Below are 19,200 nucleotides of genomic sequence, written 5' to 3' on the forward strand. Positions count from 1 at the left end.
ATGGGTAAGAATGCCATAAACATTTAAGAATAATTATCACAGGAAAGTAAAGGAAATAGAAGATATCAATAAATAGAAAGCAAGAATAGAATAAAAAGAAGAAAATCAAGAGAATAAACAGAAAAAAAATAAGATGCCAGAAATAAATTCAAATACATAAGTAAATTAAATACAAATGCCTATTAGAATATAGTTTTGCCTAGTGTGGAAAGGGAGAGAAAAGATGACCTCATAGTGGAGAAACATGACCAGCTCTATCAGTCAGAATATGGTCAAGATCTACAGTCATTAATCATATTGATAGTACATAGCCTTGATATGATGTAACAAAAAAGTATTTTATCTCTGTGATCTTCCTCCAAAAATTCTATATCAATCTAATCACAGGGTGGGGTGGGAGCAGGGGTGGATATCAGATAAATTCCAAAAGAGGAGCATTCTGTAAATGCTGATTAGCACTCTTCAAAATTGTCAAGGTCATCCAAAACAAGGAAAGCCTGAGAAGCTGTCACAGTCAAGAGGAGCCTAAGGAAACAGGACAGGTAAATGTTGCATACTATCCTATGTGGACTTTTGGCACAGAAACAGAACATGAGGTAAAAGCTAAGGAAATCTGAAAACCATGGATTTAGTTAGTAATTATATATAAATATTAGTTCATTTTAATTATAACAAATGTACCATATTAAATTAATATGTTAATAATGGGGGAAACTGGATATGGCATATATAGGACTCTGTACTGTCTTATTTTTTTTCTGTAAATCTAAAACTGTTGAAAAAAGTTTTAATTGAAAAATGTATTATAATTCTATATACATACTTCCAGGTGTATATATGACAAATTAGTGTGTTTTGTATTTAGTTCAAAAGGCAAAAATTAAATAACAAAATAAAGACAAATCTTTAAAAAACAGATATACAATCACAAAAGTATACACAAGAACAAAAATAACTCCATAAAATTTGTTCTTAAAATACAGTTTTGGGGTACCTTGGTGGCTTAGTCATGATCTCATGGTTCATGAGTTCGAGCCCTGTGTGGAGCTCTGCACTGACAGTGTAGAGCCTGCTTGGAATTCTTTCTCTCCTTCTCTCTCTGCCTCTTTCTCTCTCTCTCAAAAACGAAATAAACTTTAAGAAAAAGTACAGTTTTAACACTACATAAATAAATGAAACAATTACCAGATATGCATTCCTCAAAGGATATACACATAAAAGGAAATCATGGCATAAAATTGACAGTAGAGAAACAGAAACAATAACAAACATAATTTAAAAATGGAGTCAAACAATGTTAACATCACACATATAAAATATGTAATAAAAGTATTAAACAGGGTGAAGAAGGATGGTACCTAATGATAAAAGAAAAAACATAACCTAGTAAGGCGGCATTAAAATAGGTGGTGCAGGGACATCTGGGTGACTTAGCTGGTAGAACATCTGATTCTTGATTTTGGCTCAGGTCATAATCCCAGGATTGTGGGATCAAACCCCACATTGGGTTCAGCTGTGCTGAGCGTGAAGCCTGCTTGAGATGCTCTCTCTGCCCCTTTTCCCTGCTTGCACTCAAATAAAATAAAATAAAATAAAATAAAATAAAATAAAATAAAGTAAAATAAAATAGTAAAGTAAAATAAAAGTAAATTAAAACAAAGAAAAATAAAATAAAACAGGTGGTGAAAAAAGCAATGAAATTTTAACAAAAATTACATAATCATAGAAAGTAATATTTAAATATAATTCTTTGAGAAACATTATGCAAAAAAAACCCTAGTAAGATTTAGAACACTTGAAGAACACTACTAATGAGTTTGGTCTAACCTGCACACCACAAATAAAGAATATACAATTTTTCCAAGAGCACATAAACCTTTACAAAATTAAAATTGTTTATTTTAAAAATGAACAAGATCATTTTGGAGAAATGTCTAGTAGCTATTGAGTTGTTTTTTAAAAAGTAATAAACGGATAGGCATGCTGATGAAAAGCCTCAAAATCAAAAAGATATACATTCTCCTGAAATTAATTCCAAATAATTTTTTTTAATATAGTTGCTATTGTTGGAACCAGGCAAGCTGATGATCCTAAAATTCACATGGAAGAGGAATTGTCCAAACACAGCAAATATAATTATGAATAATATATACATATGTACATGTATACATACATACATACATACATACATACATACATAAAAGGGACAAGCCCATTTCCAGATATAAAAAGTAGCACAATTTTCTTCCTCCCTTCCTTTCTCTCTCCTTTTGTCTTCCTTCCTCCCTTCCTTCCTTCCTCCCTTCCTCCCTCCCTTCCCACCTCCCTTCCCTCCTTCCTTCTTTACTCCCTTGCTCCCTCCCTCCTTCGCTCCTTCCTTCCTTCCTTCCTTCCTTCCTTCCTTCCTTCCTTCCTTCCCTTCTTTCTTTCATTTCTAGCTTCCTTCAATTCCTCCTTCTCTCCTTGTTTCTTCCTCCCTTCTTCCTTTCTGCCCTTTCTACTTACTTATGTAACGTAATCCCATAATGGAAAAGAGCAACTTCAGCCAAAGTATTGGAATACAATGTTCTGACTAGTGACTTCTCACCATTCCCACTGACTTACATTATAATTTCAGGAACGCTTTCTCTTCAGAAGTAGTCAATATTCTTTTGCTGAGCCAAATATATCCAAATGAAGGCATGCCTTTGAACTAATAACGCTTCTCAAATAACAAGGTGGGTGCCAAGTTGGCCTCCAGTAGAATTAGTGATTTCATGAATCAGAGTACCAATCAGAGGATTATTATAGATTAATAATTTATATATAATTTTAATAAATCACAGGATATCTCACTTTATTAGAGCACATTAGTATGTGTAGTCTTATTCTTCATTCTGATTATGGCTTTCTTTTGTGTAGTCTACAGTGTAAATGATAGATATACCAGGGGCAACTGATTCTTGGGGGAACATTTTAAAGCTTTTTTTTTTTTTTTTTAACATTTATTTATCTTTAAGAGTCAGAGACAGAGACAGAGCATGAGTGGGGGAAAAGCAGAGAGAGGGAGACACAGAATCCGAAGCCAGCTCCAGGCTCTGAGCTGTCTGCACAGAGCCCGCTGGATGCGAGGCTCCAACTCATGAACAACTAGATCAAGACCTGAGCCGGAGTCAGACGCTTAGCTGAATGAGCCACACAGGCGCCTGCCCCTTGGGGGAAATTTTTATAACCAAATCAGTTACATGCAAATTTTAAGAAAAAAGTGTTTTAAATAAATCCATACTGAACATTGTTAGAGCTGAAAGTAATGAAGTATTTATAAAAGTCATTTTATATCTTCTACTCCTGCACTTAATGGTAATGAGTGATAATACCTAATAATAGTGGTTATTGTTTATTGAATGCTTAATATAACCCAAGCACTATATATAGCATTACCTCCTTATAAAAAAATCCATTGGATGGGTATTATTATTGTCTCCATTTTATTTTTATTTTTTCAACGTTTTTTATTTTATTTTTGGGACAGAGAGAGACAGAGCATGAACGGGGGAGGGGCGGAGAGAGAGGGAGACACAGAATCGGAAACAGGCTCCAGGCTCCGAGCCATCAGCCCAGAGCCTGACGCGGGGCTCGAACTCACGGACCGCGAGATCCTGACCTGGCTGAAGTCGGACGCTTAACCGACTGCGCCACCCAGGCGCCCCTATTGTCTCCATTTTATAGATAACTCTTAGGCTAGTATGTGGTAGAGATAAGAATCAAGTTTATGTCCTCAGACTATTATACTTTAGTACTTCTGAGTAAAAACATTGGGAGTGTTAATCTATTTGGTTTTCTTAAATCAGAAAAACACTTTTATTTGCATAGATACTTATTTTTACCCCATTGTGTTCTAGAATGGGGTTAAGGTAACATTCAAAAATATGCTTATAGTAGATTATATGTATGGTCCTAATTCTTTGCTCTTCCCTTTGCTATGTGGTGTTACAGTTTATCTCATTAAAGAGCGAAACAAGTTTATTTCTTCACCCTTGAATCTGAGCTTGGCCATGTGACTCGCTTTGCTCATTAGAATGTGGCAAAACGTTCTCCAAACTAGTCTGGGCCTAAGTCACAAGAGATCTTGTATGTTTCCACTTGCTGTCTTCTTGTGAAAATATGTCTAGATTAGCTGGGTGCTGGATGGTGAAAGATCTGTCCAGTAGAACTGAGCTGTCCCAAGTGCCCCAACTGAGGCCAGTCCAGATTGATCTAGATTAGTAACAGCCAGCCAACCTCCAGACATATAAGCCCAGCTCAGAAAGCAGAGCCATCTATACAACCCCCAGTAAATTCCTGCCTGTGACAACGAATGCTGATTGTTGTATGACAGTGAGATTTTTGACTGTGTGTTATGCATTACTGTCATGGCCATAAACAACTGAAAAAATATAGAATAAGTTTCATTTAGCAAGACTTTAACAGCTCACTCTACTCCAGACACTGTTCTAGGCTATAGTAGCAATCAAGGGAGGTGTGGTCTCTGCTCTTTGCAGAGATTAAATTCTACAGGGACACACAGACAAAAAAATAAATATATTTTTACATACTTTCAGATAGTAAAAACTGCATGAAGGAAATCAAGCTGAATGGTATAATTAAGACCAACTGGGAAATAGAAGATGTGAGGCATGAAGTGTGGGATTAGGGAAAGGTGACATTTCAGTGTAGTGTCATTTTCGACCTACGAAGGTGACCTTTGGGCTGGTACTCGACACACAAGGAGACAGCCATGCTAGGATTTGAAGGGCTAAGGAAAACTCTAGGCTGGTGTTGTTGGTTGAATTGTATTCTACAAAAAAGACATGTTCAAATCCTACTATCTGTGAATGTGAAATGGGGTTTGATCAGGAATAGGGTCTTTGTAGATGCCATCGAGTTGAGATGATGAGATAATGGATTAGGGTGGGCATATACCAGGAGGTGCCCTTATAAGAAGAGGGAAATTTGCATACCACACAGAGATATAGACACACATGCAGGGAGAATGCCACATGAAGACAGAGACTTGGTGACACATTTACTGGCCAAGGAACACCAGCAGTTGTTAGCAACCCCCAGAAGCCAAGAGAAAGGCATGGACCGACAGGATTCTCCCTCAAGAACCTCCAGAACCCTCTCAGTCAATCCTGCTTAGCACCTTGATTTTAGGCTTCTGGCCTCCAGAAATGTGAGAATAAATTTCTGTTGTTTTAAGGTGACCGGTTTGTGCTACTTTGTTTCAGCAGCCCTAGAAAAGAATACAGCTCAGAATAGACTTAGTGGGTTCTAAGATCTGGAAGAAGACTTGTGAGCTTGAGTAAGGCGAGTGAGTAGGAGAGCAGAAGACGAAGGGGAAGAGAAAGGCAGAGGCCACATTATTCAGGGGAATGGGCTATGGTTTCCTTCAGAGGAAAGAAGGAAATGAAGCTAAAAGAAAATAGGGGAAGGGCATGGGGCCCTTGAGTGGCTCAGTCGGCTGAGCAACCGGCACTTGAATTCAGCTCAAGTCATGATCTCGTGGTTCTTGAGTTTGAGCCTTTGCGTGGGGCTCCATGCTGCAGGTGCAGAGCCTGCTTGGGACTTCCTCTCTTCCCCTCTTTGCCCCTTACCCCTCTCAAAATAAATAAACTTTTTTAAGAATTAAAAATAAGAAAAAAGGGAAGGAAAGATATAATGAAATCAGGAATAAATTTAAGTAGGCAAGTATTGATGTCATGGGTTCCCTTGTGCTTGTTAGAATTAGATTATGAATCCTTTATCATCCTGTTCAGAGAGAAGCACATGAATCAAAGTGCTTGTAAGTTAACAGCTAACTATTACCCAATCACTGACAAGACAAAGTCTAAGCTCCTTGGTTTGTCATACAAGTCCCTCTACGACTTATTTTTGCTTATCTCTTCAATTTCATTTTCATTCACTCCCTGCCTCACATGTAAAAGTCATCCAATAGATTATAATTCTTTAATGTATTTGTTGTATTTCTCACTTCCATATCTGTACACGCTGTTTGGTGGAATGTATCACCACCATGTGTTCCACATTCACTTGTCTTCTTCTTTATTATTTCATTCTTTCATTTAATAATTGAGCTTCTTCTCTTTACCAGGCATCCTTTAGCATTAAGATATGGTAATAAGTAAAGTAGATATAGTCCCCCTTTTACAGAGCTTTATAGTCCCCCTTTTAGGCTAAAAAATAATTAGACAATTATGATTGTGTCAAGCATGAGGAAAGAAAATTTCAAAGCATAAGTCAAGGAGAACGTGACTCAGTCTTGGGTGTTGAAAATTGGCTTTAAAACTGAGATATAGGGGTGCCTGGGTGGCTCAGTCGGTTAAGCGTCCAACTTCGGCTCAGGTAACCATCTTACGGTTCATGGGTTCCAGCCCCACCTCGGGCTCTGTGCTGACAGCTAAGAGCCTGCAGCCTGCTTCAGATTCTGTCTCTCTCTCTCTCTCTCTCTCTCTCTGCCCTTCCCCCCACTTGCACTGTCTCTATCTCTCTCAAAAATAAACATTAAAAAAAATTTTTTTTAACTGACATATAATCGAAAAGAGTTAGACAAAGAATGGGGATGGCCTTACAATCAGAGGAAACTGCATAGTCAAAAGCCCTTGAAATGAAAAGTATTTCTTGTTTCAGCAACCTAAAGAAAACTGTTCTCTTCTCTCTGTCTCTCTCGTTGCTGTCTCTGCCTCCTTCTCTCTCTGTGTCTTCTCCACCTCCCTCATCGCTTCCCTCTTTCTCTTCCCCCCATTCTTCAGTCGTTGATTTTTGTTTCTACTCAGAAGTGATGTAGCTTCATTTATCATTTGTGTATAAAGTTATTTATTTAAGATAAGCTCCAGTGTCCTTGTCTGTTAAATAGGAGTAGTAAATATGCCTAACCCCTGGTTTGTGATGAGAATATAATGTGATTGTGTGCCAATCCCTGGGATGTCATGAACACTCAAAAACCTTAACTATCTATCACTCTATTTGTGTATTTATCATTGAGCATTAACCATGGGTCTTATGGGCCAAGCCCAGCCTTAAGGTATTTTTATAGATTCTGTCTTATGTAATCCTCACAGACTCATACAAAGCAGGCGCGATTGTCCTCCTGATGATGAAAGAACCAGAACCTAGAATGTTCAACACATTAACAAGGTTCACCTGCCTTGGAAGCCCAGCCTTTTAGACACAATAGCATGGTTCATCCTTTCATAGTTGTTTCATCTTCTTTTTAAAAATGGGAAGATGTTCTTTAATAATGACATTAAATGTATTTGTTTATCTTTGTTTCTATGGAGAAATTTTGAACTTCTATGTAAGAGAGAAACAAGATTGCCTTTTTCTACAGCTCATTACTTGTGATACCACAAAGTTAAATCCCTAGGGGAAAAGATGGAAAGCAAAGTGATTGATAGACGAAAGTTAAAAGAAATAAATAAATCAGTCAAATGGAGTCATTATGTTTTTAATTCCTGAGAACTACAATGTCCTTGCCAACCCAGCTTGATGATATAGATCATTTTTCAAATATATGTAATATGGAAGACTTCCAAAAACCTGTGGGGTAGATCATTAAAAGCTACAATTAGCCAGTGGCCATCATTTCAGCCTTCTGTCGCCATCCTCTTCCTTCCCCAGGTCCCATGAGGCTGATGCTTATGATAATATCACTTAATGTGGGTTAATGGCCTAAGACGTCAGGAAAAAACTTGCATCACTTGGGTGCCAGTTTACAGTTCACTGGTGCCCTGGTTCAGGTATGTATATTTTGGGGGGTGTCCCTAAATCAGAAATACCCATGGATGATTGAATCTTCAGACATTATCTCCTTTTATTCAACAATGGTATTGAAGCAAAGAACGTAGTACATTCTCTCATAACCTATAGTGCAAGTTATCTGGGCTTATTAAATCCAGGTCTTTTGTGCTTCACTTGAGCTGGGGTGCACTCCAGGTTTTTATCATACTACAGACTATCTCCAGACAAGAGGCGGTCACTGCTGGCCATGTTTGGTACAAGTCCATGAGGAGTTTTCACCTGTCCTTGACCGCTGATGTTCCTTTGTCTGGAATCAATGCAGCCAGCCCATAGCCTCACTGCAAACAGCACTCTAGCTGACCTGGAGGGCTCTGTACTTTCCATAGTCCTCACAGCTCTAACATGTAGCCCAATCATTCCCTGGCCTCTAACCCTTTTATTCTCAAACTTGCAAGGCAAAGTCAGAAATACTGCTTCAAATTCCTATAGTTTCCCCAGAACAATATAACATAGAGCAACTGACTCCACTTCAATATTCCTATGCAATATGGACTTTCTTCTTAGATAGAGGATTCAGAGATGAAGATTTGTATGGAAGCTCTTTGGGAAGTCCTCCCTGGAATTACAGCTGAGCAGAAGCAAGGGAAGCAGAGTTGGGCAGAAGACATTGAACTGCAGTACAATTACAAAACAGCCTCAGTCAACTTATGGAAGCTTAACCCACATCCAAATAAAGGGAAAATATTTGGAAATATTTGGAAATCTATTTCCTCACATTAACCAGTCATTGGATGCGGGCTGCCTCTGGGGAAAGGCCATACCTTGAATGAGCTTAGTCCTCTTAGTCAAGGATCATTTCTGTATAGGATCACAGCTATAAAGCCATCAGCAGCCCTGCCCCAACTTCCTCTAACCTAAAGAATGAATCAATTTTTCCTGAAGGGGGATGGGTAACAGACCACAGTGTCTGCTACACGTTACTAACTGTGATACACTGTTCTCTTCTCTGTGTTTTGCTGCCAAATATGAATCTCTAAAGTAACAAGCATAAGTCAAGAAAGTAATGACATGCAATGTGATTTGTAAATAATATTAAGTTGTAACTTTTTAATTTAGAAAATTAGCAATATATATAAAATTATGTATCTATATAGATATATAGCTTGACAAAAGTTTTTTTTCCTCTTAAAGCTACTATGTTATTCTTAGATTATATTGTGTGCACTCCTTCAGTGTTAAAATGTAATTAAAATACAAATATTATAGATTTTAAGTATCATATTTGGAATTTTTTTATGACAACACTGTTGATGTCCACACATCAAACTTTCTTACTAAAAACTTTCACTTGCATGTCTCACAGCATCTCAAACTCAATATGTGCATAACTTTATTCATCATCTTCTACCATCAAATCTATTTTTCTTACAATGCTACTTTTTGAGGGGGAAGACGATGGTTAATAAAATCATCATTGTCATTTGTTGTTACCCATGCCAAAACCTTTTGATTTATCCTACATACTTCTATCTATCTTCCTACCTGAATCCAATAAATACTTACTTCCTCTCAATTTACTTAAAACAAAACAAAACTATCAGTTTTGACCATTCTGTTCCATTTTTACTTCACTAGTTTCCCTAGGTGTTTATTTTTTTCTCTCCTGTATTATTTTTCAAATCATCCTTCCTAGTGTTGTTGAAGAAATACATATTTTTTAAAGAAGAATAATGCTTCTAAAAGTCAAATACAATGATGACAATTCATATTTACAAAACTTTTAGAATGTCTGCCTTTCAGATTAATGCCAGACAATGTAGCAGGATGTATTCAAGACTTTTCATGTCTCCTTTTCTCTTGGCTAATCTTCTCTCATTCTCTCAAGTGCCTCCTAAACTTCATCTATGTAAAAACTGAAATTAGCTGCAGTGTGCAAAGATTCCTATTTTTGCATATGATATTCCCTCTGCCTAGAGTGTCTTCTTCCTCCAACCTCACCCACCTGACTAAGTCATGAACAACCTCCCAGATCCAGCTGTAACATTACCTTGTGGGGATTTTCTGGCACCCACATGAAAAATTATAATAAAATGTGGTAAAGTTTTGATAAGGGTAAGTTCAGGATATAATGAAAGGATGGAGAAGTAGAATTTAACCCATACTTAGCTCATCAAACAGGGTTTAGAGAATGTGATATCTAAGATCTGCAGGATGGGAGAAGTGGATTAAGTACAGGTGTTGGGGCACGGTGCTCCAGAAAAGGAAAGCAAAGTCTTCCTGCTAGAGATAACAGTGCATACATTAAAGAGTTTGACCTTCATCCCTAAGGCCACCCATTAAAAAGGGAGCATGGAGGGGCGCCTGGGTGGCTCAGTCGGTTAGGCGTCCGACTTCAGCTCAGGTCACGATCTCGCGGTCCGTGAGTTCGAGCCCCGCGTCGGGCTCTGGGCTGCCGGCTCAGAGCCTGGAGCCTGCTTCCGATTCTGTGTCTCCCTCTCTCTCTGCCCCTCCCCCGTTCATGCTCTGTCTCTCTCTGTCTCAAAAATAAATAAAACGTTAAAAAAAATTTTTAAAAAAAGGGAGCATGGAGAACTGGTTACAGTTGGTAATGCTGAAGGGTGACCGAGCAGGTATGGAGACTGTTTCTGTAACTCAAATAAAAGTTCATGCCAGTCAAGCTAGGATAGTGGGAATAGTGATGGAAATTAATAACTTTGAGAGATTTTGGTGTAAATTTTCCCAAAAAAGAAAGGAAAAAGGAAGAAGGAAGGAAGAAAAGCAAGAAAGAAAGCTAGAAAGAAAGCAAGAAAGAAAGCAAGAAAGCAAGAAAGAAAGAAAGAAGAAAGCAAGAAAGGAAGCAAGAAAGAAAGAAATCTCAGGGGAAAAAAGAAAAACACTTGCTCTATGCTTCTTTCCTCTCTCTTTTGCTTAGATAAAACAAAAAGCCTCTATTTTTCTAGAGACCACCAATGCTCCAACATCTGCCACTGACCTCTCCTTTTGTCAACATGTACTAGGACTTCTTTGATCATTTATTTGTGAACAAAAGCCATTCAAGGCCGACCCAGAAGCAAAGACACAAAGTTCTAAAATAGTACTTTGGTTATTAATGTTTTTGCCTTCATCAAAAAGGACAAAGATCATCATTAGATGCTTCCCCATATATGACTTTACTTGCCATTTTTCTTTTCTGCTCTCCTTCAAGAGCATAGACTAGTGCAAGGAGGAAAAGTGAGAGGAGAAATTGGGGGCAATGTTCAAGCTTGGTATCTGTTTAGAACTGTTTTGGTAAATATTCAAAGCCTTGCCACACCCAGAAGTAACCTACTTTTAAGATGGGTCAGGTCTTAGAAGACAACCAAGACCCTGGAATTAAATAGACTTTCCTGAAGAGCTATATGTACATCTCTTTTAAAAAGTATGTGTGGCTCATGGATACTATCACTTAGCTTCTTCACTGAATGCTATTTAAACAGCGCTCTTATTTTATAGAGATTTCCCTGTTTCTCTCCTTAGTTTCCTGTCTAGACAGTGATTCTACCTGGTACCTCTAACCACCATACCTTGAATTTCCTCCACCCTATTTTATTGTAATGGAAGAAGTAAAAACACCTTGTTCATAAATTTAAACAAATTTTATTTCAGATATACTTTAAAAATAAATTGTGCTTTATGAAATGTTAATTACATTTAAATTTTCAAAAAAATTTAAATACCCTAACTTCCTAAATAACCTATTTATACTGTCCCTCTCTTTTGTTTTATTGAGAGCTTTTTGTTTTGTTTTGTTTTGTTTTGCTTTGTCATAAATCCAGAGACTGTAATACAAGATTATGTGATTCAAGGAAGGCTTTTCTGTATCAGGTGTGATCCTCTTGAAAATAAGTTAAATGAATGTTTGTGATAAAATCACAAGTACAGAAAGAAAAGTTTTTGCATAAAACAATTACAAACTGTTAAAAATATATCTCAAAAAAGAAAATAAATCTAAAATAAACCTGTCATATTTACTAGCTGAAATGACCTCTTCGCAAATCACTTTTACAAATACTCAGAAGTCGTTCCCTGTTCAGCTCATCTAGAGATGGACCTTAAATTTAAACATCAACAAAACATACTTTTCCTTTTGCTTCTCATTAAAAAGAAAATTATAAAAAGATAAATAGAAAAACTACCAAACTGATGAATAAAATCAAAGAACTATATCAATGGAGAGATATTTCCTATTCATGGATAGGAAGATTCAATATTGTCAAAATGTCAGTTCTTCCCAACTTGATCCATAGATTGAATGCACTCCCATCAAAATCCTATCTAGTTATTCTATGGATATTAACAAACTGATTCTAAAGTTGATTTGGAAAGGCAAAAAACCCAGAATAGCCAACACAATATTGAAGGAGAACAAAGTTGGAGGACTGATATTACTTGACTTCAAAATTTACTAAAAACCTACAGTAATCAAGATAGTGGGACATTGGTAAAAGGAAACACAAATAGATTAATGGAATAGAATAGAGAGCGCAGAAATAGACCCTCATAAATATAGTCAACTAATCTTTGACATAGGAACAAAAGTGATACAATGGGAAAAAAAAAAAGTAGTCTCTTCAACATGCTGCTTGAACAACTGGACATCCACATGGAAAAATATGAATCTAGACAAATCTCAAACCCTTCACAAATATTTATTCTGAATTGAGCAAGACCTTGTTGTACAATGTAAAACTATAAAACTCCTAGAAGATAACATAAGAGCAAACCTAGATGACTTTGAATGTGGTGATGACTTTTTAGATACAACACCAAAGACCTAATCTATAAAAGAAAGAATTAATAAGCTAAACTTCATTAAAATTTTTTTTAAAAAGTCTGTAAAAGGCAGCATCAAGAGAATTAGAATATGAGCCATGGACTGGGAGAAAATATTTGCGATTGATACACCTGATAACAGACTGCTATCCAAAATATACAAAGAACCCTTGAAACTCAACAATAAGAAAACAAACAAACTTGTTAAAAACAATGAGACAAAGACCTTAACACACCCCTCACCAAAGAAGATATACAGATAGCAAATAAGGGTATGAAAAGATGTTATCAGTGAAATGCAAATAAAAACAATGAGATATGCCTACACACCTATTAGAATGGCTAAAATGTGGAATATTTACAACACCAAATGCTAACGAGTATGTGAAGCAACAGGAAATCATTCATTGCTGGTGGGAATGCAAAATGGTACAGTCACTTTGGAAGATAGTTTGGTAGTTTCTTACAAAACTAAACATATTCTTAGCATGTGATCCAGCAATCACACTTCTTGGTATTTACCCAAAGAAGTTGATACCTTATGTCCACACAAAACCTGCACATATATATTTATAGTACCTTTATTCATATTGCTAAAACTTAGAAGCGACCAAGATGTTCTTCAGTGAATGTATAAATCAACAGTGGTGCATCTAGACACTTTTTAATGGAGACATTAAAAAGATCAATGGTTACCAGGGGTAGAGGGGAAGAGGGAAGACATAAATAAGCAGAGCATATGGTTTTAGGGCAGTGAAAATATTCTATATGATATTATAATGGTGGATATATGTCATTACACATTTGTCCAAACTCACAGAATGTACAGCACCAAGAGTGAACTCTAAGGTAAACTATGGATTTCTGGTGACTGTAATGTGACAATGTAGGTTCATTCTTTGGTAAAAAAAAAAAAAAAAAAAAAAAAAAAAAAAATGTACCACTCTGGTGAGTCATGCTGATAATGGGAAAGGCTATACATGAGTGGGGTCAGGGGGTATAGGAGAAATTTCTGTACTTCCCTCTCCATTTTGTTGTAAACCTGAAACTGCTCTTTAAAAAAAAAAAAAAGAAAAGAAAAGAAAAGAAAGGAAAAAAAAAGAGCGTAAAAAGTTTTCAGATGACTTTCTAAAATATTTGACATTATGGACGCCAGGTGGCAGTAGATGTAACATTTATCAAAAATGAATGAGGAAGGAGGAAAATGATTCTGAACTTTGTGTATGCACGTTAATAATATATACAGAGTGTCCACTGTATGCTTGTGCTAGAATTTGTATTGGGGTACCTCTGAAGGAAAGTCATAATCCAATGCTATAAAGATACCTTCATATTTGAGCCTATGGCTTCTATTCAGTTAAGTCTCATTTGATGATTTCTCTTAACTTGTATTAAAAATACATTAATTAGTCATTTCGGCAACACCTTCCAGAAGTGGGAGTCAGAAAAAATATAAATACATGTTGCTCACAAATAACAGTTTTTTCCTGGCCATATGTTTCAATGAAAGAATATTCCATTTAAATTTGACTTAGAAAATGTACGTATTCATGTAAAAGAAATCTAAAAGCTTACAGAAGAAACGGACTTAAAAATAATTTAGTACAAACCTTCCCATTTATGGAGGAGAAGACTAGAACACACAGAGATTAGGAGACATGCCCATGGAAAGACGCTGTTGTAATTGATAGATTAGGAAATGGCTTCTGTCCTCTTTTTACTATACTATGAAGTGGTTTAATTTCTCTAACATGCTTGATTTCAGTCAACAGGTTTAATTGTGAATAAATGAACTACTGAGAATTTTACTTACCTTATATTGTTCATCTACATTTACCAAATTTAATTTTTAATGCATAATTGTAATGTAGCCCGGCCAATATTTTCTAAAGGTGTATTTTGTGATGGGGCGCCTGGGTGGCGCAGTCGGTTAAGCGTCCGACTTCAGCCAGGTCACGATCTCGCGGTCCGTGAGTTTGAGCCCCGCGTCAGGCTCTGGGCTGATGGCTCGGAGCCTGGAGCCTGTTTCCGATTCTGTGTCTCCCTCTCTCTCTCTGCCCCTCCCCCGTTCATGCTCTGTCTCTCTCTGTCCCAAAAATAAATAAAAAACGTTGAAAAAAAAATTTAAAAAAAAATAAAGGTGTATTTTGTGAGACATAGAATAGCTGCTTCCTCATAGACATCATATAGCTTGTTGGCTAAGCGCAACGCTAAACAAAATGGAAAACTGTTATAAGCTGAAAAGGGAAGGACAAGGAAAGAGATGATTACTTCGTCTATTTTTGGGTCAGTCAGGTGGAAACCGGGAAATTCCAGATTTACTAGTTTAAGATTATATTTCTGGGAGAAGTTGAAACTGCAGTTAAGTTAGGTATAAAGTCTTGGTTTGCTGACCTGTGACTTAGCACAAGTGATTCCATTTAGGACCTATTTTTTTCTCTCTCTCTAACTTTATTCTTTCTCAAATGTTCCATCCACATCTTTGTTTTCACATCTGCTACTCTGACAAAACTCAGACTAGGCTATACATGGAAATTAGTTAACACTCTATACCTGACAGCAATCAAAATAACTAAAAAAGACACCTATATTTCCAAATTACATTTCATGTCACATAACAGAAGTTTCAATTTAGTAAAGATACTGAAATTAATACATTTAAATAGTTGTTATTCCATTTAAAGTAACAGGTCGGGAAGTTACATCTTGATTTCACTAACAGTCTTGCTGAAATATTTCTAAACTTCTCTTTTGGAACTACCTTCAGGATCTGTTTTGTATATCTTCAATGGAAGAAAATTTCTGATCCTTGAGGATGAACTTAATATAGCATAAATATAATATGTTAGGCAAATATATTGAAATATATTAATGGTTCTCTGTCCCACAAATTCTAGCTGCTTCAGCCTCCAAAACTCCGGTTTCCATCTTCTCAATTCAGGGAGATTGTGGGGCTCTTTTTGTATTTCCCCCTTCCTGTGCTACAGCCTGGAAACTAATTTCATGTATTAAGTTGAGACCATCATAGGACTCTCCTTGTCTATGTTCTTTCTCTCAGGGATCACAGTCTTGTGCATCATGTTGCCCAATGTCTAAAAATAAATGTTTCATATTTGGGTAACCTCATCTGGTTTAAGCCTTCTTCAAGAAGAGAACTTTGCGAAGAGTGGTTTTGATCAAAAGGCATTCCACAAATAGCATCTGATCAGCAAAAGCATTGTTCTGGTAAAGGACTCATTGGTGGACTGTTTGACTTAGTGGGAATGCTTCTTGAATAACTGACCAATCAATATACTACTCAGAATTCTACTATGTGCAAGACAAAACACGTTTATTTTTCTTCACATGAGTTTACTGGCACAAAATCTCACACCATGTCAAATTCGAAAAGCAAGTACTCTGAGGCTGATACATTTAGGAAACCACTTTTTCATTGTTTCATTTGCCCCTCTTTCTTATTATTCCAACCTATGACTGATAATCTTCCTTGTATATTGCACTCTTTTAATTATAGTTCTACTGCTTTTTAATCCTACTTTGAAACCAGACTTTTGAAATCTGCTTTTTAGCTATGTACTCACAAAAAGATTTGTCATTTTATGCTTCCATTTTCACAACAGCATGATTATTTTACTCAAATTAGAATATTGCCATGTAGCAGATATTATAAGATACATATGGATTTCTAATCTTATTTAATGAGAAAAAACAAACTCCGCCAGCACTGTATTGTTTAATTTACTGTCTTCATTTAACTGTCTATTTCTATCTCCTTCAGAAACTTTACTGCAGTTTTAAAAATTGGAATGGCAATTGTGGACAAGATAAAAGTGTGGATTTCCATGGTACCACCAAGTAAAATAAATTATTTATTTCTGTTTTGGTTTTGAAATATAATATTGGTTAATTTCAACATATTAACATCCCTACTTTGTGTACTTAAATTATAGAACATCATTTGTGAATAGCCTTAGGAATCTATTGGTTGTTAGCTAATTCAACCAGATTATCTTCTCTGCCTCCCATAATTCAAGCCTACCCTCTAACCTTCTAAAAGGCACAGGTGACATTTTCACTTAATGTTTGATGAACTGTAGGTATGTTTAGTATAATATTTAATAAGAGTTTCAGATAGTTCTTTTCTGGATTTAAACAGAGGCAAAAATCCCAGAGCTGCAAACAAAACAAAACAAAACAAAAACAAAAACAAACAAAAAAAACAGTAAACACACAGACAGCATAGACTAAAAGCAACAGATTACAAAATGCTTGGGAGACTGAAAATGATATATAAAATAAAGAGATACGGGGTAAATGGTTGAAAGATAAAAGAGAATTGGGAGGATGATGAACAACACACACCACACTTTTCCAATGAGCTCATAGGCAAAATCTTTCCAGGGATCCTTCAGACAGACCAAGGAGGTTTTATTTTTGACGATCCCTAACAAGAACCTAGGTATATTGAGAATAATATGTACTTGCGAATGAACTCTTAAAATAGATTATGTATTACTAACACTAGACATCAAAAACAAAAATATACTGTGAAAAGTAATTGCATTTTTAGTTACAGGTGTAACGATTCATGCATTGATAACAAAGGAGCAGCAATATGATTGCCTTATGGTAGCCTAGTGTAATTGGTATGACTACTTAATGGTAGCCTAGTCTATATGTTAATGAATCAATCATTATAAAATTTTTATGGCATACAGTATTATCACCATATTCATAATACAGCATTGAAATATTAACATTCAATACTTCTAGGCTATGTAGTTCACCTGAAAGTTTTTTTCAAATTGCTGCAAGTCTCCAAAAAAAAATATATATATATAGAGAGAGATAGATAGATAGATAGATAGATATAGATATATTTGAATATGAGTAGACTTACGTAGTTCGAACCTGTGATGTCAAGGTCAACTATATGTGTGTGTGTGTGTGTGTGTGTGTGTGTGTGTGTGTATAGTCATTGACAAAGCATGGTGTGTGTTATTTGTTATTTTCTTAGTGGCAGGGAGACAGGAACACTAAATGTCTTTCCTACCTCACAGATGGAAAGTACTTTTTTTGTCCACTATCAAAAATTGCTGCACTTCATTAAACCAACGGATCACCCAGCCTAGTATTCCATCAACATCCCACATTATATTTTCTGGGTAGTGCTACATGACAACCACCAAATTTTTAAAAATAATTTGTTCCATATGGTACCATTATATATCAATTCATCTTGAAACTATTTTTATCTTCATTTTGCACCATCTCTGGGAATAACGAATTCCAAAAAGCTCACTATATTTTATATTACAGTGTTTTCGTTTGTTCTTGATTTGCTTCTCTAAAGCTTTGAGTATTTTGAAATTTGCTGATCAAATCTGTGTTAATTATATTAATAAATTTTCTCATTGTTAGAAACATTGATCATTTTTTCAGTTGTCTCATTCAGCTAAGGTGTTTGTGTTCTAATTTATCCTCTTAAGGAAAAAAAAAAACACATGATTTGAGATCTTGTGCTTTTGAATTATTCCTAATGTCATATGGATTATTCCCTGATAGAAATGAGATCAGATGTCAGAGAGTTCTAAAGGAATTGATGGAGCTCATTTTTACACTCTGTGACTGTGCATGGGACAATTTAGTTGAGGGGGGACTTGAAGGTGGCAAAAAAAAAAAAAGAAAATGGCATTGATTAAATCTAATGAAAAAGGCTGCCACTTGCAGTACATTGAACTCTTCTTCCTATGTCTGCGACCTATCAAGGAAGAGACAATGACTTGGCTATGGTGTGGCATTGAGAATTATCCCCAGGCGACCAAGTTCATCCTTTAGTGGAGCACCTGTGAAACTGAAAGCTTCCTTCTTTCAATAGCACATTTTGCAAGTCAAGAATATAAGGTCCAAAGCCCCAGGGCAAACTCAGTAAGCAGCAGATAGGTAAACCCCAGGACCTAACAATCCTGTGTATTTAGCACTAAGTATCATTTCCACAGTGGAAGGTGTGGAAGCGAATAACACTATAGCTGCAAATGCCCACTACTTACGCTTATGCTTATACTGCAAAGTGATCTGTCCTCTTGTAAGGCCTGAATCCAGAAATCCACCCTTCCCCAACATAATCCCTCATTTTTTTCTCCTGATGGAAATTTCCTGTTTCTCTTTGAGAAAAATAATTCAATCCTGTTTTCATTACTGTTCCTCCCAGCCGGCGGCTGTAGAACACACACACACACACACACACACACACACACACACACACACCTACACAAAAGGATTTTTATAAATCCTTTTCATCCTTTTATTTTCATAGCCTTTCCTACTCAGCTCTAAACCCAGAACCTATATGATTGATGATGTATCCAGATGAGCGGGGCCAGGTCTGGGAAAGCAGCGCCTACCCTACGTCTCCCTCTCCACCCACACAACCCCTTACTCCACCTTCGAAAGAAAACGCTTTCTTTGCCTGCCTTAGATTAGGCAACCCGATCGATCTGTTATAAGAAAGAAAAGAAAAATCGCAGCCTAGAGAAAGGTCTTGCACGGCACTGCTCGGGTCTCCCCGCGCAAAACCTCAGAGAAGGAACCGATTCCCAGTCCCGAATCCTCAAAGCCCAGGACGCAGGA

The sequence above is a fragment of the Neofelis nebulosa genome, chromosome 2 (genome assembly GCF_028018385.1).
Source record: "Neofelis nebulosa isolate mNeoNeb1 chromosome 2, mNeoNeb1.pri, whole genome shotgun sequence".
NCBI lineage: Eukaryota > Metazoa > Chordata > Mammalia > Carnivora > Felidae > Neofelis > Neofelis nebulosa.